The sequence below is a fragment of the Elgaria multicarinata genome, chromosome 18, assembly GCF_023053635.1.
Source record: "Elgaria multicarinata webbii isolate HBS135686 ecotype San Diego chromosome 18, rElgMul1.1.pri, whole genome shotgun sequence".
Taxonomy (NCBI): domain Eukaryota; kingdom Metazoa; phylum Chordata; class Lepidosauria; order Squamata; family Anguidae; genus Elgaria; species Elgaria multicarinata.
Genome location: NC_086188.1, coordinates 3,128,490 through 3,135,723, shown reverse-complemented (window position 1 = coordinate 3,135,723; position 7,234 = coordinate 3,128,490). Strand labels below are relative to the sequence as shown.

The window sequence follows — 7,234 nt, the reverse complement described above, 5'->3', positions numbered from 1 at the left end:
GTGGAATTGAGACTCGGCACCTCCGTTGCAGACAATGAGAAAACGGTGTTGTGGTGGTTTTGTGCAAACAATGTGGCATTCGAAGCCGAAGCTAGGGCGTTGTTGTTTGAACAAAAGTACGCTCCTAGTCCTTATGAAGTTAGGCTTGAAAATATGTGGGTCATGCCTGGTGAATTCTCAGAAGCTTAAAGCACGGATGAACAAATCGCGTGAGGTACTGGTTCCCCCCTATTCAGCACTGGTTAGGCCTCATCTAGAGTATTGCGTCCAGTTCTGGGCTCCACACTTCAAGAAGGACGCAGACAAGCTGGAGCGAGTTCAGAGGAGGGCAACTAGGATGATCAGGGGTCTGGAAACAAAGTCCTATGAAGAGAGACTGAAAGAACTGGGCATGTTTAGCCTGGAGAAGAGAAGATTGAGGGGAGACATGAGAGCGCTCCTCAAATACTTAAAAGGTTGTCACACAGAGGAAGGCCAGGATCTCTTCTCGATCCTCCCAGAGTGCAGGACACGGAATAACGGGCTCAAGTTAAAGGAAGCCAGATTCCGGCTGGACATCAGGAAAAACTTCCTGACTGTTAGAGCAGTACGACAATGGAACCAGTGACCTAGAAAGGTTGTGGTCTTTCCCACACTTAGAGGCCTTCAAGAGGCAGCTGGACAACCACCTGTCAGGGACGCTTTAAGGTGGGTTCCTGCATTGAGCAGGGGGTTGGACTCGATGGCCTTATAGGCCCCTTCCAACTCTACTATGATTCTATGAACAAGACTTCCAGTCTTAGAGATGGGTAGCATCTCTGATAGCAAAGCCAGAATGCACCGTGTAAAGTAATAGTAAAACTGGCAGAAATTAAATTATACAAAAAGATACAAATTAAGCAAATGTTACATGAGTTATGCTAGCTTGGGAACTGCTTGCCCCACAATTCCTCACTCTTGTCTTGTTGCTAACCAGGATTTTATAATGTCCAACGTCCTTACAACACAAAGCCATCCCCCCGAAGCCTGACTTTCCTATATTCCACCAGCAGGTGGTGCTACCTGCCACTTTATTCACACATGCTATCCTATCTGACCATTTACAGGATTAAGGCACTAGCTCTCAAGAGTGTGGCATTGTAGGGCTTTCCGTAGCCAAAATGACACCACCCACGCACAGGAGGGGTGCACCAGCAGGCCTGGGGAACCCCAAGTTTGCAGAAATACCCTTCCCACCCACCCCCACAGTAGGCTTGCTTCTTAGCTCTCCCTTCCTACATCCACCCCACCTTGCGTCCTAATCCTGGCCAGGCGCTGAGCTCTTGCTGGCCGCAGCTGCATTCCAAGGGCGATTAACTCCCTGCCTTTTGCTCTCTGGAAACTGCAGGGTTGGAGGAAGGAAAAGACGACAGAGAGAGAGAGAAGAAAGCCAGGGGGCTTTGGCCTGGGCCCAGCAGGATCAGGCCCCAGCCCAGAGAGAGACACCCAAGTGGAGAGTTTCCCAGGCCCCATCCAGAAGACGCTGAGGAGCAATTCTTGGGTTTCCTGCAGCAGCATCCTGACATACTACATAACACTGGGATGCTAGGACCGGTTTTAGTCCGAGAGTGGGATTCCATTCGAGGCCACATTCCAGAGTGGGCGGAGCTGAAGGCAAAAGTGGGAGGGGCCAAGAACACCAGCTTTTTCCAGCTGAAAGTTGCCCATAAATATTGCAGTGGAGAGATTACACCAGAGTGCATAAGTGAAGGTGAATCCTTGCAGACAACCTGGAGCTAAAGCCAGGCCGTGGAATGAAAGTGAATTCAATGGAAGTTACTTTTAGAAACATTTAAAAACAAGTAACTAGTGCTCATTAATTGTCACAGCGCCATTTCACAGGTGGGTAAGTGGAGCTCAGAACCAGGTGGCTGCTTCATGAATGATGGCGAAGAATTCTGCACTTATATCAAAACAAGGGGACTAGAAACTTTTTATTTTTTTAAAAAAAGTGAAAACTGAACTTTTGGGGAAGAGGAGTAGAATAATATCCCTCTGGCTACACACACTTGCACATTTATTTAGTTATTCATTTATTTTATTTATTTAAAACATTTTTTGGCCACCTTTCAGGGCAGAAGGCCTCACAAGGCAGCCTACAACAATAAAATACATAGAAACAGTTTAAAACATTAAAAGCAATAAAAACATACACAATAAAATCACAGTTAAAACAGTAAATGCTTACAAAAAGATTTCCAGCTGGGAAGTCTTTTTCCTTACAATCCCAAACATGCAGCATCCGGTTGTGGGATTTACTCAGGGGGTGAGGAAAACACGCTCTTCACATCCTCAGAGGCACGTCCCTTATTTCTCCTTACTCCAGTAGATGGAGAAGAGGCAATAGCAAGAGAAATAAAACGAACACTTGAATCAGACCAGTGGAGGTTCATGGAGGAACAGTGCAAAGCGGGTAAGTTTCACGGAATTCTTCAGCAAAGAGAGGGGGAAATGCAGCCACAAGGCTCCCCCAGCCAGGCATGGAAGTTGTGGGCCAAGACTTCTGGAGGTCACCAGTTTGGGGAAAGCTATTCTAAAGCAAGGGGGGAGGGGGAGCCTCTGCTTCCTTTCCACTGAAGAATCCTATGAAACCGAAAAGTTTGCAGAATCCCCCAATTTAAAGAGAAAACCAGCATTTTGCAAACCCGTGCCAGAGGCACGTGAGCGAGGCTGCGATCCCGGCCGCACGAACAGGCGCGCAGGACTCCTCCCCGACCCTCGTGGTTCCTACTCCCGAGTAAGCCGGATTTGCGCACGCTCTCGCGCCCCATCCCCCAGGACGCTTACCTGCGAGGAAGCCCCGGAGGGGGGGGGGGAACGCCGCCTTCCGAGGAAACGCGCCCCAGGCGGCTCCCCGCGCGCGCCTCCTCGCGAGCAAGGAGGCAGGGCGCGGGACGCCACGGGAGGACCCAGGCGTCCTGCGCCCACCCCGCCCCACGCCCAGCTCTCGTGAGAGGCAGGAGGAAGGAGGCGCCTCCTGGTCAGGCCGGGATGGGGGCGGCGCTGGGGGAGGCTCGCCCACCCGGGGGGCCGGTCCGTCGCTCGGCCGGCTGGGGCTCCAGGTAGGGTCGCTTCTTCCCCCTCGGGGTCGGGGGGGGGGGTCCCCGTCCCCCTGCCCCTGCCCCTTCCTAGGTGTGTGTGTGGGGAGGGGGGGAGGGGGTACCTTTGGCCAAAGGACACGGGAGGGGGCGGGAAGGAAGGACCCCCGCCCTCCGTCCCCAAAAGTTTGGGGGTGCCCCCAAACTTCGCAAACTCTTCGCTCCTCTTCCCCGCCTGCAAAGTTCGGTGATTCGTAAGAGAAAAGAGGGAGGGGTGATTTGTTTTGGGGAGGGGGAGGAATGCGCAGCCTTCGGGACCAAAGGTTACCTGCAAGCCCCGCTCAGGTATGTGGGTGGGGGAGGGAGGAATCATAGAATCACAGAATAGTAGAGTTGGAAGGGGCCTATAAGGCCATCGAGTCCAACCCCCTGCTCCGGGGGAAATGTTCTCTGCCCATGCTCAGACGCCAAGTGGTTGGTGTTTCAAAGGGAGGCCCTTTTTAGGTCACCTTTCTCCAACTTAGCGCTTTCCGGATGTGTTGGACTCCCATGGCTGCCAGGGGATGCTGGGATGGGTAGTCCAGCGCATCCAGCTTTAGAGGACTCGCCTCCACCATTATTATTATTATTATTATTATTATTTATTTATTTATTTATTTATATAGCACCATCAATGTACATGGTGCTGTACAGAGTAAAACAGTAAATAGCAAGACCCTGCCGCATAGGGTTACATTCTAATAAAATCATAATAAAACAATAAGGAGGGGAAGAGAATGCAAACAGGCACAGGGTAGGGTAAACAGGCACTGGGTAGGGTAAAACTAACAGTATAAAGTCAGAACAAAATCAAGTTTTAAAAGCTATAGGAAGAAAAGTTTTTAGCTGAGCTTTAAAAGCTGCGGTTGAACTTGTAGTTCTCAGCCCTGGCCTTAGATGGCTTGGCAAAGGGATGGGAGGCCGGGCTGAGTTGAAGTGCAAATCCCATCATCCCCGGCGTGCATGGGCAATTGGAATGATGAGTCTCGTAGGGGACGTTATGGCTTTATAGAGCTTCATGTGTTTTAGAGGCAAACGTGATGTTTTTATCACACCCATTTCTTGGTGGGGGGGTCAGGCAGGAGAGGGAGGGTGCTACCTTTGGAGCCTACCTGTCGGCCACCTGGAAACAAACAGCAGGATGCCGGACTGAATGGACTTCTAGCTCTTTCCTTTAGGCTTTTGACAGTCATACTTTCTGCAAGGGTGTTTTAATGGTTTTTGAGCTGATCCTCTAGTGAAATTTGGCCACTGGATCTAGGGTGACCCTATGAAAAAGAGGACCGGGCTCCTGTATCTTTAGCAGTTGTATAGAAAAGGGAATTTCAGCAGGTGTCATTTGTATATATGGAGAACCTGGTGGAATTCCCTCTTCATCACAACAGTTAAAGCTGCAGGTGCCCTGCCCTCTTTTGTATCTGGTCACTCTAGCTAAAGAGGGCAGGGCTCCTGCAGCTTTAACTGTGTAAGGTAAATTAGGTGGCGTGTCAGTGACTGGCCCAAAGTCACCCAGCATACATCTTGCATTGAGCGATATGTTTCTGCTGTACATGGAAAGCCCCTTGAATGATCCTGACCATAAGGACAGAAGCCCTGCTGGATCATGCCTGCTGGGGCATTCTGGGAGTTGTAGTCCAACACATTTGGAGCGCCCCAGGTTGAGGAAGGCTGGCCTAGGGTGACCCTATGAAAAGGAGGACCGGGCTCCTGTATCTTTAACCGTTGTATTGAAAAGGTAATTTCAGCAGGTGTCATTTGTATATATGGGGAACCTGGTGGAATTTAATCTTCATCACAGCCGTTAAAGCTGCAGGAGCCCTGCCCTCTTTTAAACCTGGTCACTCTAGTATAGCTCCTGCAGCTTTAACGGCTGTGATGAAGAGGGAATTTCACCAGGTTCTTCATCTATACAAATGACACCTGCTGAAATTCCCTTGTCTATGCAACTGTTAAAGATACAGGAGCCCTGTCCTCCTTTTCATAGGGTCACCCTAATGACATAGCCATCAGGACTAGTAGCTATTGATAGCCTTCTCCTCCAAGAATTCGTCCACCCCCCTTTTAAAGCCATCCAAATTGGTGGCCATCTCTACATCTTGTGGTAGTGAGTTCCGTAGTTTAACTATGTGCCATGTGAAAAAGTCCTTCCTCTTGTCTGTCTTGAATCTCCCCCCAATCAGCTTCATGGGAGGACCCCCTTGGGTTCTAGTATTTTCAGAGAGGGAGAAAAATGCCTTCCTCTCCACATCCTCCACCCCAGGCATAATTTCGTACACCTCTGTCAGGTCTCCCCTCCTTTTTTCCAAGCTAAACAGTCCCAAACATTGCAACCTTCCCTCCTGGGGGCGGAGGGAGGGGATGGCTTGAACCCCCCCCCCCATCTTTTCAGCTGCCCTTGTCTGCACCTACAGAAAAGGAACCCAAAATACAGAGCACCACTTTTAAATTACATGTACGCGTTCTGGTCAGCGTCTCTCTTTGGCTGAATTGATGGATTTGGGAAACTGACATCGTAATTTATGGAGAGAAAACATTTTTCTCTCTCTCGCCAGGCATGTCCAAATCTGGCAGCTCTCTACCGCTGACTTTTAAAACTGTGCAGTTGTAGCTTGTTCAGATCCCAGAAACTTGTGGCCTGAAGACTTTGCAAGCCAAGCATGTTAAAAAAAACCAAATAAAAGATTGTGCATTTCCACCATGCTGTTGCATCTTCACCTGCAATCAGGATTATTATTATTATTATTATTTATTTATATAGCACCATCAATGTACATGGTGCTGTACAGATTATACACAGTAAATAGCAAGACCCTGCCGCATAGGCTTACAATCTAATAATTTACTTCTATATTTATAGTAATCTATATTTATATTTATATCTATATCTATATAGTAATCTATATTTACTTCTGAGTAAGCATTAACTGTATTATTATTATTATTATTATTATTATTATTATTATTTTCTCAGTTTTTTAACACCTAATTTAACTTAAATTTAAACTTTGCTTTTTTAATCTCATATTTTAACCTATATTAATTTTTGCTGTGTGCTTTTATTCTGCTTGTGCTTTTTATACTGTATTTGTGTTTTAAATTTGTCGGTTGTTTTTATGCTCTTCGTGGTTTTAATTTTTGTGAACCGCCCAGAGAGCTTCGGCTATTGGGCGGTATAAAAATGTAATACATAAAATAAAAATAATAAATTATTTTAAAAATATTGCTCAGAAATTTGGTCTGTAGTATTGTGTCATTTTAAAAACAACAGCCCTGTGTGCTTTTGAGCCCGAAGCTTGGAAATTTCGGTTTGTGTCTGTTTTCTTTTTAATGAAGTTCAACACACTCACAAATCAGAACATGGATTTTGTGGTTGGTTGGTGGGTTTTTTTTTACTGTGAGTTAGCTTGGCTCAGGATTTATTGAGACGGGTGGTGAAAGGGAAGACCTTGAGCGGAACTGGCTGGAACTGGACTGTGATTTGTTGCTCGGGGGCGGAGGGTCTGTTACACGGTGTCCTCTGGAGCTGCCCCTCAGAAGAGAAGCCGCTTCTCTCCTTGAGGACATACCTGGCGTGGTCTGGGGCGGGGGTGCTGTGTTCCTACACGCATATCCTGAACATGTAGAAACAGCCAGTGATGTGGTGTTTCCTGAGTTACCCGAAATTATTCCCTTCGCAGGAGGAGCTAACGTTCCTTGACGTGTGGCAGGGTGCAGTTTTCCTGGACTGTCGGATAGAGGCACGCTCCGGAGAGGTCTGAAGACGCTTCTTTTCCTCGTGTCCATTCATCGCTTCGGATGCCTTCCTGGTTCCCTGGACCCATGTCTGGAGGAGTAACGCTTGTCCCGCAACAACAGAACTGTTTGCAAGGAGCTGCCTTTGGCGGCCCAGGAATTTGCTGGACTTGAGTCCGAATTTGGTGCTCCGATTTTGAAGATTTTCGGACCCCGGGGAAACTGAGTCCAGGAAACGCTTCCCGTGGAGTTGCCGGTGACATCTCCGTCTGGTTCGTGGATGGGGTCAGACGCCTGACGTCAAGGTAAGCGCAAAAGGGGTAGATTTGGGAAGGAGAAGGAAAACTTGGGATCCCAGCTGGGGCAGGACCGGGGTGTGTGTGCGGGGATGCTCAGTGCTACAGATC

General features: G+C 48.3%; 1 protein-coding gene across 1 annotated transcript in view; it reads left to right on the top strand.

Annotated features, from left to right (window-relative positions):
• The first annotated feature begins 3,043 nt into the window (after window positions 1-3,043).
• TRPV4 (transient receptor potential cation channel subfamily V member 4) overlaps window positions 3,044-7,234 on the top strand; it is a 38,736-nt gene continuing 34,545 nt past the window's right edge. The window contains exons 1-2 of the mRNA XM_063143778.1: window positions 3,044-3,080; window positions 6,773-7,132. The gene's annotated coding sequence lies outside the window, so the exon portion shown is untranslated. The remainder of the gene's footprint in view (window positions 3,081-6,772; window positions 7,133-7,234) is intronic.